This window comes from Lycorma delicatula, chromosome 4 (assembly GCF_047948215.1).
Source record: "Lycorma delicatula isolate Av1 chromosome 4, ASM4794821v1, whole genome shotgun sequence".
NCBI lineage: Eukaryota > Metazoa > Arthropoda > Insecta > Hemiptera > Fulgoridae > Lycorma > Lycorma delicatula.
This window is the reverse complement of record NC_134458.1, coordinates 210,584,710-210,604,206: the sequence shown is the minus strand read 5'-3', so window position 1 is coordinate 210,604,206 and position 19,497 is coordinate 210,584,710. Positions and strand designations below refer to the sequence as shown.

The window sequence follows — 19,497 nt, the reverse complement described above, 5'->3', positions numbered from 1 at the left end:
TCCTGCCTCGCATGGTAGAGGAGATTTATTACTCTTGAGAGTGACTGTAATAATAAACACCTTTACATATGATATTTAATAATTTACATGTAACGGAAGCTTATCTTTGCAAAACCTATATTTTAGGTTTACTGGTAGTAGATATTTAAAAATTCAAAATCCGTTAATTTGAAAGAAACTCTATTGACAAAAGTAAGTGTCAGGAACAATAAATTTGTTGTTTTGATTTTATTGCTGTGGATACTAACTTGGGAAATACCCAAACACTTCCCGATTAAATCCACTCCGGTTTTTTCTTTCTAATAACAGTGATCAGCATTTGTAAATTTGGATAGTAAAGAGATTTTTCAAGAAAAAATCCAATTACCTGTACAACCGGTAAATTAGATACAAAAGAGGTACAATTTCGGTACTGCTGGACAGCTGAAACAGTCCGCTAATGTGAGCATCTGGGACGGGGACACATCTTGAGTTAGAAATAACTGTTTAAAAGAAAAAGTTTTAAAAATTAATCACGATTGGTTCTATGAATTCAAATTTGTACGTATTTATTTTGTATATTTATCAGTAAAATTAGTGAAAATTAAATTACGTTCAACTTTTTAAATTTATTAATTAAATATAAACGTTTTATTTCTTTAATGCAAATATTACAAACAGTCTAATTAAATATTTAAAATTAGAATTTTAAATATTTAAAATGAAACTAATTGAGACGAATCTTTAATGAAACGTATTGTAATTGAAATAAGTTAATCTGTGCAACCAACACATCTAAAAATAAACTATTTCCAATTTTTTGATAGGACGATATCATTAATTGAAATTACACATAACCAATAAAATAAAACTGAACAAAATAGTAATATGAAAAAATTTTACTTTAGTGTGTTGGCAAGCATAAAGATATAACACAATACGAGAAGGATGACAAAACCCTATTCGCGATCTGAACCAATTTAACCGTTCAAAGGATATAGAAAGTAGATTGACACTTCCAGTAATACGTAATCTATAGAACCAAAGCAAATTATCAATTTTGAAAGTATTTTGAGCTGTAGCACAAACTCAGAATTTCAGAAATAGAATAATTCAATTAAAAAATACGGAACCTGTCATAAAAATGAAGAATACGGTTTTCTTCATTAAATTCCAAAGAGATTAAAAAAATACAGGTATATAAAAAGGGATGTCAACAAAAGAATATGAAGGAAAAAAGATTTGTTGTATAACTAGGAAGAACTGGACAAAACAAGTTGACATTTCAAGGATTCTTTATATTTCAGTTCAACACACTTATAAAATTCAAATTCTTTTTTTTTTATTTAGTAGAATATTACCTTAGAAACGCTATGGCAACTAAGATTAGGAGGTACAAACTGAATGTAGAAATGTAGATGAACTCTATAAGATAAGAGAAGCGAAATCAAGAGAGTTTGAGATTAATAAAGGAGTTAAGTAGGGAGATTAAGTGACTACGTCTTCTTCTATTTACTGACGATATTGTCCTAATTTATGAAACACACATGGAGTTGTAGAGAGCTGTAATAAAATGGGCAACACATTTCGGTATAGAAGAAGTATGTATCCAGAAAAGTAAGGTTATATACATCACTAAAATTCAACTGAATTAGATAGAATGAAGTTACGTCGGACTTTGTAAACCTGGAATAGGTTAAAAGGTTTGAATATTTGGGAATGCTGATTACATTTGTTTGAATGAAGTTAACAACAGAATATGTAAAACATGAAAAGTGTGTTCTTTATTTTTATGACAGGTTCAATGTTTTTTAATTGAATTACTCTAGTTCCAAAAATCCGAGTATGTGCTACAATTTGCCACAATACTACCAACGATCACTAGGAATTACGATCACTAGCAAGTAGCAAACAATTAAAAATTTGAACCTCATAAATCAAATACTGAAGCGACAACTTATGGACACATAATTCGCTTAATTTAAATTTATTTTTCAGGTAGCTTTAGAAATAAGGAACGAAGTTGCGTTGTATATAATTATACCGGGTGATTCAGAAAGGACTTCACAACTTTAAAAGTATATAAAGATTTATTGAGACAACTTACAGATTCGGTTGGGGCGTCATTTCATAGAAAAACATATCAAGTTTGTCACCCGACATTCACTTTTGTTCGGTATGGCTTTCATTTGTAATGCGAAATACATCCCACATTTAGTCGATTTCATTCCAGACTGTAGCCAGCAAGTTGGTCATTACCCCTACAGATGGGGCGTTAATTCGAAGTCTTAGCTCAACAAGATTAGTAGGCAAAGGCATAAACCCAATCGTTAATGAAACCCACAAAAAAAACTCAAGCGAATATCGTCGATATTCATCGATGATTGAAATGTCGCAAAAAAAAAACTTGTTATCCTTATGAAGTAAACACATGTTTTTTTGAGAAACTGACGTCGGGCTAGATGAAAATACCAATTAATTAAATTCATCCATGATTTTGATGTTTTAAAAAATTACTTGTTTAAACAAACAAATTGAATCGAAGTGATTGTTTAATTAGCTAATGAAACATGTTAATATTCCATTTTTCATTTAATTTAATAATAATAATAATAATAATAATTTTTGCAAGTTTAAATTGAATGATTTGTTCAAAAATAATTATGAACAATTTGTTATAGAAATAAACTTTAATCAAATCAATGTTGATAAAGTGTCAATTTAAAACGATGAAATTGAAATCATAAATCAAATTCATGAAATTTCTGTTTTTGAAAAGCCCGCCAAAACGTGCTTGACATGATAGTATATTCCATTGCACGATGGTTAGGCGGTTCAACTTGTCATTAAAACTTCTAAATATTTTTAAAACTCGTGTTAAGTAAATCGAAATTCTGGTTAAAAAAACATTAATATTCAATTTTTAAATATTATTTATAGTTTTTGCAAGTTTAACTTAAATAACTTGTTTAAATGTAATCTTGAATAATTAATTATAGAAATAAACTGAAATCAAATCAATGACAATAAATCGAGGGAAGAGAGATAGATGCGGCACAAACCGAACGCTTAGGCCGATCGTGCCTCTCTCTTGCTCGTGCCGCGCTCTCGCTCGTATGCTCGGCTCAGGCGGAACGGGACGAGTCATGCTTTTTCGTGCGTGCTGCCGGCGTTCATCGATTTATAAGACGTTGTCACGTCAAAAATAAATAAATTGGATGTAATCATCCCTACACTCACCTAGTTTTTATCAAATACAATTCTTAAAAAAAAAATAGATGGATTTTAATTTTAACGAATAGGCGCATGACGTTTAAGTTTTACATTATCCTAATGTATCAAAAACATTATTTTTGGCACGACCTAGAATTTTCCTAGAATATTACAATAAACAAAAGCTTTTGTCTGAATGTAAAAGGTTTTTGTCGGAACGTATAATACGTGACGTAGTGTCTGTAATTTCATATGTTTCTGTATTTGGTTATTTTAGATTTTCTTTACTTGTTTGAACCACTTGGTAGTAGTCTTTATGTTATTTCCTAGTTTAAACATTTCCGTGGTTAATCTGGTGGTTTCGTCCATTGTCATCAGCGTCCGTAGAAGACAAGTCTGCGTTTCCCAATCGCTTCTGATAATTTGTCGACCTTCCGATAAAGTACATCGTTCTTTTCGTAGTTTCAAATATATTCTTATAAATAAAAATATTGAACTTTGCCGACATATGTATTAAAATTTAAATCCTTTCTAAAAAGAAAAAGAAAAAAAATTAAATATTTTTTACCCGTATGAACTCTTGGTTAGAGAAATAATATACAGAAAATAATGTTTAAATTGCACTGAAATGTTCATGGAACGTTCTGAACAACGTTCATGGAACGTTCACAATAAAACAATTTATATTACTGGGGTATACATTAAATATTTATTGACAATACAAGTCGTCAATTTACAACTCTTTTCTTTTTATCTTACGTAAGTATTTGAGCAGTTTCTTTCAAAACAAACAATCCCCCTCAAAATCTGAATTTTTATTAATATTAAATTTTTATATAAGTTTAAAAAAGCCATTTTCAATTCTTTTTTACGCAGACCAAAATCCTGTTGACATAAATGAAATTAACATTTAAAAATTTATCGAGATTACTGGCAAAACGAATAAAAATCCCTAGATAGTCTTTTTAACTTAAAAAAAATTTAACTTTGTTTAAAAGTTATATTTTATAATTTTAAAATAGAAATAAGGGTAAGTCTACATTTTTAGTGAAGTGAGTGGATCAAATGAAACAAAATTATTGTATACATTAAAGGAGAATGAGAAAGAAAGAAAGAAAGAAAAAACAAGGAAAGACTGATAGTGAGAGGTACACAAAAACTTTCATAAACAAGGTATTGTTGTACCAGTCTGCAAAATTTTTAGGTCAAGAAAAAACCCCCTGTAAATCTCTGACTACTCCTACTCCTCCTGTAAAAGACCCGTTACACCGAATGAATAAGAGTTGCAAAAAGAAAAATGAATTGAATTGAATAGAAACTGAATTTGTGAAGATAGTGTTATTAGTGACGGGTAGGTACTCGTTCGTTCATCTGTCACCAAATATATGTGACCTAAATAACCCCTTCAACCAATATTTTTAAGCATGTGTGTATGTGTTACAGTTTGACGGCTCAATAATACCTTATTCTTATATATATATATATTATACAATAAATATAGTGGTTGATGGTCCGTCATACATTTTTAGCTTATATTTTTGCACTATATTTTTAGTTTTGCCCACCGTTCCATCATATAGACGTCACAACCCTTTTCAACATTTTCCAAAACTCTAACAGTTATAATTTATGTTAGTTGCATTTAAAATGTACGTTTAAACGTATAACAATGGAGTAGCAATTAAAAAAAAAGAAGAAATTATACCAACATTTTTGTTTATTTATTCCTTATATTTACGACTAATATTTAACCCTTGGAACAAAAAATCTTGATCTACTTCTGTGTAGAGGTATCTGGAAAATTCTATAGGAAAATTACTATCCTATAAATCCCAATAAAAAGCAGCTGCTTTCCTACTAGATGGTGTCATTATGGATGGAGCCACAGAGAAGACGAATATTATTGCCCTTAATTTTAGGAAGATTAGATCAAGGTTAAGAAAAAGGGAAGAGTAGAAGATAAAGATCAACACCCGGAGAGATTATCTCTAGTTTGGATAATTTGCAGCCTCGTCCAGCAGTATATATAAACCACAAAAGTCTTTAGTAAAGAACAGAAATTCATTTTAGCAGATTTTTCCAAACGGGAAACTAGTAAAATTGCCACTTCTGCAATCAAACATAATTTTAACATTTTCTTTTACTCACTTAACCTTTATTACAGCACATATTTTCAGTCCGGCTACATTCATAAAATTAATCTAATAATTACTTTAATTAATTAGGCTACATTCGTTAGGCTTATAAGACTATTGATAGTATAGCCCTCTTACATATAAATGTTGGTTTTTTCACTTTACATTGATAGTATATTCTACAAATCTTTTTAGCTATCTACAAGGAATTTTTACTTTGCTGACTATAGCGTCATAAACATATTTATTTGTAGATAGATACTTACTAATTATATTTGAACAAATAAATTATGTTCAGACTTAACCAATCTGAACATATTTAACGAAAAACATTGCGATACAAGTATTTCCTAAGTACGTAGGCACGTACATCCATCAAGGGGTGCAATAGTAAATTTTTTCGTGTTTTGGAACCATTGATTTGTTATTACAGCAGACCGCAAGAATATGGTCCACAGCCACAGCCCGGCTGGATACATGATAATATTGTGATAATTTATCTTTTTTATGTCAAATGTTTAATTTTTTTCGTAAATTTGATTTTTAGTGATTTATTTTGTCTCCGTTTGTCTACAGATATTAAAACGCAAGGACCATTTTCGTGTAGTTTGGTTTTTATAATTTAGGTTATGTTTTTTATGTTTAAAAGAACGTAAGTCAGATCTTAAGTTAAAACAAATTGTATGTGAAAAGAAAATTTTTTATTTCTCTCAAAAAACAGTATCGGAAAGGCGTTTCGGCACCAGTACACTCCTACATCCATAAAAAAAACTCTGTGGTTTGTCTATGTGTTTTTTAAAATCTCAATTGGTGTGTAATGTTTGAAATGTGTGAAATTTGGCCCTGAGGTATGAAACGTCGAGATTTGTCAAATTTCCGGTACGTGATTTTTTCTTACCGATTACCATACTTTCCCTTATAGCTGGTAACGTAAAGTTTTTTCAAAATTTATTTTGCACTTTTTATTTATTTTTATTATTGTTTTCTTAAATTTATTTTATTTTTATTCATCTATTATTAAACGTGGATAAGCCTACAAGAAAGTTTCTGTGTGATAAAAACAAAATTGCTGGGAAATATAAATGAGACAGTTAGCGTAAACTAAACCTTTATGAAGTGCAAATTAATATTTGTAGTTTTTATTTTATACGTGTATTTTCATATAGAATATAAATCAAAAGAAGTTTTTTAAACATCTGTTTTTAAATTTACTTTTATTTATAGAACACATAAGAACAAATTTTCTAAATAATTTTAGTTTCTCTTTAAAACGTACTGAATATCAGAACGGCGCCAAGCTTGCAAATATTTAGACAACATCAATCGTCACAAATTTTTAGTTTTATTGAAAAAACACAAAATAGCGGAGAAAGGGAGAATTAGGCGAGATAGGTATTTGATTTCGTGATTTTTTAGGCGACATATTTGATTTCAAAATAAACTTTTTTGTTTATTTTGATTTCGTGAATTAGTCTCTTAGGTCTCGCCAAATTTCACAGGACATTGTGTATATCCCAATTCTGTCGTAATCCCTTGGAAGTTAGAAAAATATTTATAAAAAATTGGCAGCAAATTACTGAAAAATAATTCTACGTAGACCATGTTAAATGAATGCAAAAAATAGATTTTTCTAAAGGAATTAGACATTTTTCAATGATCAAGTAAAGGGTTCAGAATGAAAAACAAAAACAAACAATTTCAACCTTCCCTGAAATTGTGTGAAAGTAATGTTAATTCCTTATTTTTTCGGCTTTAGCGGTATATACTCCTATAGCTATAACGGGAAAGCATGCAAATCGGTATAAAGAAAAAAATCTTAAAAATTGATGTTTTAAAAAAGTGTAAAGTATGAGTGAAAATAAAGTGAAATGTGTAAAGTGTAAAATGAAAAGTGAAACTATGTTTTTAGATTTTAAAAAAATTTAACAAAAAATTAATTGATTTAAATAAATTGTAAATAATCTTTGGAAAAAAAATTTATACCAAATCTCCGAACTCCAAAAGATTTATTTTTGTCGGACGGACTTTGTGAGTATGTACGTATCTTGATGGTCAGTATTTGGTCTTATAACTCTCGGCCCCAATGACCGATTTTCTTCAAACTTAGTAATGTACTATCTGTACATTACTATCTTCATGAGAGGGGGGGGGGGAGAAAGTACGAAATTTTTCAAAAACGTTTCTTACAAATGTTAAAGTTTATGTATCAAGATCACAAATTACAACAAAAAAATCTATTTAATATACATCCTCTCCCTAAAAAATATCTTTATATATTTTTATTTTTTTAACTATATCTTGTTTCAGTAAAGGAGTTAACAGGAATTTTTTGCATATATATTTTCTACATTAGTAGTCCTTGAAACTACTATAAAAATCTTTGCCCATTCCACTCTAATGGTCTGTGGTAACAGAAAAAATATTTATTTTTTAAATGTAAATCCAAATTGCAAAAAAGTTACCCATTGCATTTAAAATGTATGTCTTACTTTTTTGATAGCCTTTACACTGTAGTATTACTTGAAAAAAAAGATTGTTAAAAAATGTTAACCCTCTTCCTAAAATTACAATTTTGTTTATTTAAAATTATGGCTGTATGTTTGTACTTTTAAAAAAATTTTAAAAAGATTTAAAAAAAAATTTTTGTATCACTTAAGTATTATTTCTTAAAAATTAATTGTACTCGAATGCTTCCCCTTGGGTATTAGAGCCCGCAAAATGAAAAAAAATCTTTCTTGCAATTTAAAATTTTTAATGCTCAAAACGTATTTTTGTCAAACAATAAAGTCAGTAAAATAACTTAATACTCTCCTCTGATGAGGGAAATCCCAAATTAAAAAAAAATATATATATATCGAAATTTTTGTTTTAAATTTCCATTTTAATTTATTTAAAAATAAACATGTATCATAAAATTAAAAATAATGATTTTTATATAAAAATGTGAACAGAAAAGAATTTATAATTTTTGTTATAGTTTTTCAATAAAAAAAATTATTTTATCATAATAATACAAATATAGCTTAAAATAATTGAATTGAAAAAACTTGAATGAACTGCGTAATTTGACGGCATAGCCGGGAAAGTTACGCAATTTATTTTATGACCTTTGTAAATTTCACCTGACCCATATATTCGTATAATATATTATGGCGCAATAATCAGAAAAAATGAACTCGCGTAAGATTTGGAGGGTTCCAAATATTTCATTTAGGAAAGAAAATATAATTCATATTTCTTTGAATGCGCTTTGTCATTTTAAAGACAACGTGTTATTCTATATCATAAAAAAATAATTTTGTCAGTAAATACACACACAAATAACGTTTGTTATCGTATATTTTCGTTTCATTAAAAAATTAACCAAATTAACCTCTTACTTGATTTGTATATCGTGCCAAATTTATCACACAATAATAGCTTAGCTGATTAAAAAAAAAATAATTTGATAAAAATTAAAGCCAATCTTATGTCGATCTTTCAAAAGATTTTTAATGGAGATTCAGATCTCCCTTTTTATTTTAATTCTTTTCTATTTTATTCACTAAGGATGAACTTCAATAAAAAATTAAAAACATAAAACCTTACATACTATTTTAGAAAATATTTTTTAAAATATTCAAACGAGAGGGTTCATCTCCTTTTAGCAAAATTTGCTTTTTTTTTGAGGTCAGTTTTAGCAGAAAACATTATATTTCAGAAAAATATTTCAAATGAATAAAAATTAAAATAAATACAATTTTTAATATTTTTTTAAAAGAAAAATATTTCGAAATATTGAGGGAAGATATATTTTCCGGATGATAAATAGTTCTGATATCCGGTAATACTAGTGTTTCTTCCAAAAAAGTACATTCTATAATAAAATTAAAAAAAAAAACAAAACAAAAACTTTCTTTAGTAAAGAGTCTAGGAAATCGCATCCTAGCAGTGAACTAATTATTTGTAGAAATTAATTTTTCTTTTATTTATTTATTATTTTTTCTTTTCCTCCACATTTAGTGCTTTCGTAGAGATCTCGACTTTATCAGAATAAATCAATGGAAATTTCAATTGAAAACCTAGTTAAAAAACTTTTTAAAATTATTTAAAATATATGCTTCGATACAATTTTCTAAATTCTAAAATATATTAATTTTCTTGTCGCTTTTATTCGATGAAACATTTCATTTATTTCTTATTTTCATCTAACTTTATATAGAATCCACGATAAACTATTAGTCAATTATCAATATACTAACGAAGTGATAACAACAGTATTTCATCAAATATTAAAAGTGTAATATATTTTTTTTAAACTGAAAAAATGAAAACAGATTTATGTAACTGAAGCGAACAAAAGAATAAACTGTAACTGTAACTGTAATATTGATTTCTTAGAAATACTATACAACAGTCAGTCATTTGGTTGAAAGATTTTACGAAAAGGTTAGAAAACGTTAGTTAGGTAAGCTAAGCTAAGGATCTACCACTATTTATTATTTACCACGCGGAAAGAAAAAAAAATCACTGAGGGTGGGCTTAGGTTGTTGAACAGTTATCCACAGAAAAAGTAATATTGAAACATGTTTTGGGTATCATTAAGCCAGCATCTCTCAGGTAGATAGCCGTTTCACTAGCTCTCTGTTACCACCCGTTTTTAAGATGACAACCCTTTGTAAAATGTCCACCAGAAGCGGAAACTGTTCTGTTCATTCAGGTAGAATTGAAGAATATTTTACTGTAAAACCGCAGTTAAGAATACCACATTCGAGTAAAATGAAAGAGATGGATCTGGGGGTAGGGGTGGAAAAGAACGGATTGTAGATGGGATATGGTGTAAGGTGTCACGGTCCAGCTGTTATCTGCATCAATAGTATACAATAATAAGGAAAAATAAAGATATCTGTCTCTATTCACTGACTATACGTCAAAACGATTTTAATTAAAGTCAAACAAAGTAATCGGTAATATAAAATGACGTAATATTAATAAATTAATTCCTAAGAACGTAGCCGTAATTCATAGGAAGCTTAAGCCGAAGCAAAAGCATTTGTGGTAAAGACACGATAACTAATTTGCAAAATTCTAAACTTAGATTTCTCAAAAATGATTATTTTGAGCTAGATAAAATGTTAAAATTATTTTTTAGTAATAATTCAATTTATTGCTTTTTAATTTACATACATTTTCACGAGCGCTTTCCTTGCGATTACTTCATCGCATAAATTTTATATTACTTAATTTTTTTTTCTATTAATTTAAACATATAGGAAAAAATACAACTTCCGCTTATTTCATGAACTCTTATTTTTGATAAAATGTTTTAAAATATTTATATGACGTAATGATTGTAAAATATTAACTTTTAACACGATTTATTTTTACCGAACAATTAACATTTTCAATCAAATCTAATTTTTTTTTACAACTTTTTGAAGACATGTACGTTATTTATTTCGTATGAAATTATTAAAAAGTATACTTGGCTGCCGTTTTAAAACAGACTGAGAAATCAGGTTCATTATTTTCACGCAAGTAAACTTCAAGGTATCCTAGCAGTAAACAAAATTTCAGCACGATACGATTAATCGTTCCTGGGAAATAAACTTGTACGTTAAAAATACAAAATGCCGGATAGATGGTAAACTAAGCGTTTCCAGACATTTGTTGATAAAAAGATTTTATTTTAATTTCTATATGGGACGGGTCATCCCCTGAATTATTGAAGCAGTTTTTATAAACTCTCTCTCTTCCTATATATATAAAATAATAACTAAACTCGATTATTTGGTTAGACAAATATAAAAAAACTAAATAAGTTAGAAAATCATTCAAATTAATAGAAAATTTTCTAATGCGATTCATTAGGTCAATAACCAAACAAACAAAAGCAGAAAACCTTAATGTTTCGTCCAAGGTGTAGGACTTTATCAAGACAAACCACAAGTGACAAAAAACAAAACCGGCAAACACTATAAACCTCCCACCACCTAATCTAATAAAAACCAAAACTCCCGTTACTAAAAATGTTATCATTTTCATAGATACTCCCACCACCATTCCAATGATATCATTAAGTACAACCCAAACAAAAAATACTAATCCTAAATTAAAAAACCAAAACTACACAAAATAAAACTAAAACCAACAAATAACCGATAATACACAACCCGTATTTAAATATTAATTTAAAACACATCAGCATATACATACTGTATAATACTTAAATCAGATATGTCCGTTCTATTATTTATAGAATTTATATCCTTTTTAACGTGGATCATCTCAAATATATTTCTTTTTACGAAATTAGGTTCCCTTTCAAAAAACTGAACGGACATATCTGATTTAAGTATTGTACGCTAATGTGTTTTAATAGATAATTATGGGCTGTGTATTATCGGTTATTTGTTGGTTTTAGTTTTATTTTGTGTAGTTTTGGTTTTTTAATTTAGGATTAGTATTTTTTGTTTGGGTTGTACTTAATGATATCATTGGAATGGTGGTGGGAGTATCTATGAAAATGATAACATTTTTTAATACGTTTTAGAAGGACGTCTTTCAAATGTATTTTTAGCATTTGTGTGTATACTGTTCGTTTAAAATCGTATCGCTTTTCCCATCCGGTTTGTGTGTTTTGTTTATAATTGAAGTTGAACTTCTCAAATTTGTGTTTAATTTTATTAGACGTTATTTACTCACGATTAAATTCTCTACAAAATTAACTATATATTTTTATTTGTTTATTGATAAATGAACAAAACTATTTTATTCCGAACATAAAAAGGTGTATTTTCAGACAAAAACTTTTGGTGTTTTACCGTTTTTCTTAAAACCTAAGAGAGATAGAGGTCTGGGACCGCTTTTATTCAATTTCTTAGATCATAAACCATAAGAAGGTACCAAATTTACACCTCGATTTGTGCCCCAAGAATTTTAGTACGGTTTAATTTCATAGAGAAAGCAGAAAGCAGAGCTAAATGTTTCGCGAGCCGAAATTCGCTAACTGTTTTCTACCTATTGTTTATACGAAATCTTTTTCTTATTTTTGGCTGTAGAATCATGTCCCGAGAGGCTGCTGTGTAATTTTGAATCACTGTGTAAATAAATAAGAACTAAGAATAAATAAGAATTCTACGCTGGTCTGCGGCTCGATGTCTGTGCCAAAGTGTTGTCCTAGGCAGCGTTTCATGTGAGCAAAGAGGTGAAAATCGGATGGAGCCAAGTCCGGGCTGTATGGTGGGTGATCAAACACTTCCCGACGAAAACGCTGCAGGAGCTTCTTTGTTACAGCTGCAGCGTGCGGCCGAGCATTGTCATGGAGAAAGACAATGCCTGATGACAACATTCCTCTCCGCTTATTCTGAATTGCCCTTCGTAGACGTTGAAGAGTCACGCAGTATGAGGCTGCAGTGATGGTCGTGCCACGTTCCATGAATTCCACCAAGGCTTGTAGACCGGCGTAGAAACATGGCTGAAAACACAGGCGGCTCCGTTCGATGACGAGGGTATTGGAAAGTTGGTAGCACGCTACGACAATTGTCTAAATCGGAGTGGCGACTATGAAGAGAAATAGCGTAACTATGTAAGTACTTCTTAAAAAATAAAACATTTTTTATTTTCACCGTGGTTTTAATTTCGTGACCGATCGGATCTTGAAAAAAAATAACCCTCGTGTATATATATATATATATATACATAAAAATTATAAAATATTATAAAATATTTTGACTCGAAAATCTCCAAAACTAATACATCAATATCATTGAAATTTAAATATGCAGTAGCAGTTTATCTGAAGTTGTGCAAGTGAACATATGATGAAGTTTGGTTGAGTCGTTCTTGAGTTACGGTCAGTTTGAGGTCGACAACAGACAACGTAATCTCAATTTGAGTTTATGGTGAATATGTCGTTGTTGATTTTCATACGAGCTATGCAGTGAGTCACAGTGGTGAGTGAGTTGAAACGTGATGCTTGCGTGTAGGTTAATCGAACGTATGTTGTGCGTTGTACTTTGAAAATCAGTGAGATTTTGAATGCTAAATAGTGTGTGGAGGTCGGAAACGAAAAGTCTGTCTTCTTGAGCAGAACTACAGAAGAGATTTTTATTTTATATCAATCTATTATAAATATTCTAAAAAAGTTAATTTATCAAAATATATGTTGTAATAATAAAGATCACAATGTTATAAGATAAAAGAAAATTAATGAAATTCCTAATTATTAATTTCTATAATAATGAAACATAATTTCTATACGCAAAACTTACGTAAATGGTAATAAAATTCCTTAATTACACGGTTATTAAATGGTGTTACACAATTCCTTAATGCGTAATAACAATAAATCATTTCAAGGATATTTTGTTCTACAAATAACATGTTTCTACTTTGGTAAATGAAACAGGTTACTTACTTATTATTGAATTTTTTATCGTTACTTAATGTAATAATTAATATTTCAGATTAACACTAAAACAACTAACATCTTTTTTTCTATTTTTTCCAATATTAAATTTAAGAATCGTTACTAACCCGACTGTAGCAAAAGCAGAAGGTATTTTTTGGTGGTATTTTTTGAACAGCTGCGCAAATTTTCATGTATTAAATTTTATACCTATTCTGGTAAAAAAACAAACGTTGTTCGGATAAATCTTTTTGTAAATGTAGTAATTTAATAAAAATTTAATTTAACCATCCCAAAAATATAGTAACCTTTAAATTACTGTCATAGAGAATAAATACAGAATGTTCCACGAAGACACGGAAAACTTTCAGGATATGTTCTACTAGTGAAAATACCAAAAAAATACTCATATAAACATAGGTCTGGAGACGCTTTGTTCTCGAGTTACGGCTGATGAAAGATTTCGCTCGGATTTCACCTCCTCTAATAAAAAGAAGTCCTACTGTAATTTTTAGGACCCAGAAGTAAATTTGGTGGATTCTTATGCAATTTGAGCTGGGAAATAGGATAAAACAGGTCCTAGAACTGTAACTCTAGTAGTTTTAAAGATATCCGACGTAAAACACAAAATTCGGTGTTGGAAAACAAGTTTTTTTAATGTTTGTAGTACAGAAGCTTTGTTAAATGACAAATAAATGCAGAAGATTTACTCACAAAACTTGTAGAGAATTTAACTCTGATAAAGTTGGTGTAAATACAACCAATAAAAAGTAAATAAAAAGTCTAAAAATCTGTTTTTTATTGAAGCAAAACAGACGACAAATAAACAGAAAATCGTATTATTCTTTCTGTTACTAATAAAGATTATTCTTAATATAGCAAAACAAAAAATAAAATACTTGAAATGATGATTGGTAACAGAATAACAAACCTCAGTTACAGTAACTGTTCAAAATTCCCTCCTTCACAATGTACACGACATTACCCGACGTAAAAATACTTCCGGTGGCTTTCCGTATCATCTCAGGATCGTTCCGTATAAATTCAATAGCATTTCGTATTTTAATGAGTAACTCTTCTTTAGTATTAATATTTTGTTTTTATACTACCGTTTTCATATGGTCCCAAATGAAGTAATGTAATGACGTTAAGTCAGGTGATCGTGGTGGCCAATCGATTGGTCCACCGCGTCCAATCCAGTTTAAGAAATTAGCATTCAAGTAATTTTTAGCTACTATAGAAAAATGTGGCATTTCACCGTCGTGCTGGAAAATCATTTGCAATCTAGTTTGTAAAGGTACATCCTCAAAAAGAGCCGGAAAATTATTTTTCAAGAAATAAACGTAGCATCTCCAGTAAGGTTTTCATTGAAATCAAATGGTCCAGAATTTTTTCATAAATAATGCCACATCAAACATTAATGTGCAATCTATGTTTGAAACTAGTTTCCACAGTACCATGTGAATTGTCTTCGCTCCATAAATGACTATTTTTAGAATTGAAGACTCCGTTTCTTGTAAAAGTGGCTTCATCAGCAAATAAAATTGAATTTACCTTATCGGCGTTGTCTAGAAGCCAATGACAGAAGTTTAACCGCTGGGGGGTAATCTGTTGGCCGCAAATTTTGAATCTGCTGCAGGCAGAAAGGAAAAAGATTTTATTTCCGTAGGATATGCCACACTTTGTTTATTTAAAAACCAGTGCGACATAAAATTTGCCTTGTACTAGTGCCTGGGCAACGCTGAATCACATGATGTTCATCAATACAATGATTTATTCGGCGTTCAACAGAAAACGAACATGTTGGAAATGACCTTTACGTTCGAAAATGCTAATACACCGAAGAAAAGGTTTTCGTATTTGGAATCCGTCTTAATAATATGATTTTCTGTTTAATTTTCGTCTTTCGAAATGTAAAAAAGGTATTAATATAGACGGCTTTTGAATGGCGGTTTCATTTTTTAAGGTTAGTTTTAATTCTGTTTTCTTACAATTTAAAATATGGGTATCCTATAAAATAAGCAATTATACACAAACAAAAAAAAAACCCCAAGAATGAAAAAAACGTGATAGAAATAGGAATAGGAATGCAGAAAAACAACATGAAGAGACTACTATCAAGCATTAGTTAAGGCTTTTTCAATGCAAGAATATATATTACTTTTTAATTTTTTAAACTTTTTCGACGAATTGTGTTGAATTTTCATATGAAAATATTTTGATTGTAAGATTATAATATCACCCCGATCTCCGTGGCCGAGTGGTATCTTCTCTAGTCTTTATCCGACGGTTTCAGGTTCGACCCCTGGTCAGATATGGAATTTTTCAAAATTCATTATTTTGCATCAGGAAACTGTTACTGGGCGTCGGCCTTTTGTTGTTGTATAAATGAATAAATCATATTATAACAATTCAATAATAAATTATCAAAAACCAAAGCGTTAAAATGCTTATAAATAATTTACGAGATAATTTTTTATTAAAAAATAATATTCAGTCTAAATTATCGTGGAAACTTTTTAGGATATTATTAGGAACTTTTCCTACAATTCTTCTAAAATAAAAAATTTCTTCAAAATCGATCCGTATGTTGGAGTAAGTTTTTTAAACCAAATTAAAGAAAATGCATATTGGTTGATTTTTTAAAAATCGATTTTAATTTTTTAAGTTTAAAATTTGTATTTAAAGAGGCAGATTACCTACTAATACACAAAACCGAGAGATGGTATTTGAAGCGGTATGCTCATATCTTGCCAAATTTTTGATGAAAAGTTTCTCTATAATTACTAAATTAACTGCGTGGTGTACTTAGTATATATTTTCCATCAAGCCGATTAAAATTAGTAGTAAATTTAATAAGACTATTAATAAAATAAAATGGAACCTTTGTAAATTTTAATTTAAAACTAACAATTAAGAAAATAATTACAACCATTCATCTTCGAGTTGGTAAGAGTAGCAATAAAAACTTCATATTGATAAAAATAGTGTTAAGGTCTGCTACTGATCATGAGCTTAGGCTGTCCGGATTCCTAGAATATGTATTACCTTTTAACCGAAAATTTACAATTTATTTTCTTCAAATTTTCTCAAGATAAAAAAAGATAGTTTTGTATATGTATCATATTACGCTATAACAATCAAATATAAATTAATAATAACGAAAAGAGCATCAATCTATCGTCGTATCTTATAAGTAACAATATCAAAAGAATCTTGCCTTAATACATGTATAGAAAGGTTCTCATGGGACTACGAACGAATCTTCTATAAAACAAAAATATATGTTGCCCTTATACAAAATTATTCAAGAAGAATCTAAAACTTTCAGGGCATATTCTACTAATGAAAATGAAGAAGAAAGTTCATAAAAGCATAGGTTTGGAAACACTTTGTTGGCGAGTGTCGGCTGGTGAAAGATTTCGCTCTGATTTCTGCGTCTTCGGTAAAATTAAGCCAGACTGTAATTTTTGGGACCTAAATTAAGGAATAAATGGTTTTATATGAAATCTGACCATAAAAATTGGAAAAAAAAATAAGCCCCAGAACTGTATTTTTCGAGAAATTTGGAGTAAAAGACAAAATATTGGGGTAGAAAATCACACTACTTTGTTGGCGCAAAATAACTTTGTTAAGTGAGTAATCAATAGAAAAACGTTTTAAAAACAACTTGTAGAGAATTTGATTCTGAGTAGAATGGTATGAATAAAATCCGCAAAGACTAAATACTAAAGGTCCCCGCCCATCGAAGAGGAGACTGTTAATGTCAGCGGCCTTGGCCATAGTGTTATATACAGTACCGGCCTGGTTCCCGGCACTAAATGTAATGAGAAATGTACAGAAACTGTCAGCACTGCAGAGAAGAATGACTACGTATAACGTCTGGGTAACGGACGATTTCAAAAGACGCGGCGAATGTGATAGCAGAGACACCGTCCTTTCACTTACTAGCAAGATATCGAAAAAGGGTTTACGAGGGTATGGACCGGGGAACGGCTAAGCTACAACTTCGACGAGAATGACAAGAAGAATGTTCAACATGGACGAAGGGATCATGGACGAGAACCCTAATTCCTAGACTAGAGGAATGGTTGGACAGGAAACACGGTGAGGTGTCCTACCATATGACACAATTTTTAACCGGCCATGGAGAATTCGGAGACTATCTCCACCGAATCACACGACGACCGTTCCCCAACTGCCTATACTGTGGCGAGGTGGACACCCCAGAAAATACGTTCTTTCATTGTCTAAGGTGGACGGAACCCCGATATGCCTCAAGTATCCATCGACTGACAACACAAAACGTGATGGCATACATGATAAGAAACCGGGAAAACTGGCTGACTGTGCAAAGGTACGTCACCCTACTCCTACGAACAAAAAGAGGAGGAAAGCCAGGACTGGATCGCCTGACAGACATGGAAACAAGGAGAAGAAAAATGTAATGACGCTCATTTACGAGTAAATAGAGAACTGACAGAGCAGAACGGAATATACTCGGACAGGCGGAAGGGGACCCAGGAACAGCGTAGCTGGGCCGGGCTCCACCTTCCAACTACCGGGCAGCAAAAAAGAGCGTACGGTAAAAAAATAAAAAGCGATCCAGACGATACGGGCTGAATTGCCATACCGGACATACAGCCGGTAGGTGGGGAGGCCCGTTAGTCAGAAGGACACCTCTCCGGACGCGACACTATTTGCTTCACTGTGGACCCATCACGGAGGGACAGATAAAAAAACAAACGTAAGAATTTCAAAGTTTATTAAAAATAAATTTATTTAAGTTTATTCATTATGTATGTTTCATATTTATGGCAGATTTTAATTACGTATAAACGAAACTTAAATTTTCTATATATAAAAAAAAACGAATTAAATAAAAAAATAATACATCATTAAAACAATTTATAAGACATCCTTAAACCTAATTAAAACATCATTTTATCTAGATTTGTTTGAAATAATCTATTTCATAAGTTGACAATACTAGCAGCTGATTCCAATAATTAGGTGTTTGAACTGCACTTTTTTAGTTTTATTTTCCCAATTTGTACGTTGCAATCTATTGAACTAGTGAACAATAAGCAACCCTCCCCCCCTGGACCCAATAATATGAGGACACATGTATGACATGTAAATGAGGTGTAGTCTTGTACAGACTCAGGTCGACCATTCCTGAGACGTGTGATTAATTGAATCCCAACCACCAGAAGTACACCGGTATTCACTGTCTAGTAATCAGATCAGTATAAAAGCAATTAACGTTTACTATAAGAATTGAAAGTCAGAATCTTCAACTTCGAAAATCAGCTCTTAAACAATTACATTTGTACATTTTTCTTTTTCTGTTTAGCCTCCGCAACTACTGTAAGATATTACTTTAGAGGATGAATGTGAATGAAGTGTAGTTTTGTACAATATCAGGTCGACTGTTGCTGAGATGTGTGGTTAATTGAAACCCAATCACCAAACAACACCGGTATCCAAGATCTAGTATTCAAATCCGTGTAAAAGTAAATGCACTTACTAGACATCCCAGAACCTTAGAACCTTAGAACCTTAGAACCTTAGTTTTTTTGGGCGAAAGAGGCTTTCATGTTATCATCCCCTGGAAAACAAAAATATGAATTATAACATCTAATAAAACAATAATAAAAATCAAAACAAAATAAAAAATTAAAGTAGAAATTTAAAAACAAGATTACAACTTAAACTATAATATAAAAAACAAAGACAAAAAAATTAAAAAGCTTAAACTAAAATATTAAACGCAAAAAC

At 30.3% G+C, this 19,497-nt stretch overlaps 1 protein-coding gene across 1 annotated transcript in view; it reads right to left on the bottom strand.

Annotated features, from left to right (window-relative positions):
• Window positions 1–19,266, bottom strand: part of LOC142324259 (zinc finger protein 511-like) — a 120,614-nt gene extending 101,348 nt beyond the window's left edge. The window contains exon 1 of the mRNA XM_075365131.1: window positions 19,247–19,266. The gene's annotated coding sequence lies outside the window, so the exon portion shown is untranslated. The remainder of the gene's footprint in view (window positions 1–19,246) is intronic.
• Between the last annotated feature and the right edge of the window lie 231 nt (window positions 19,267–19,497).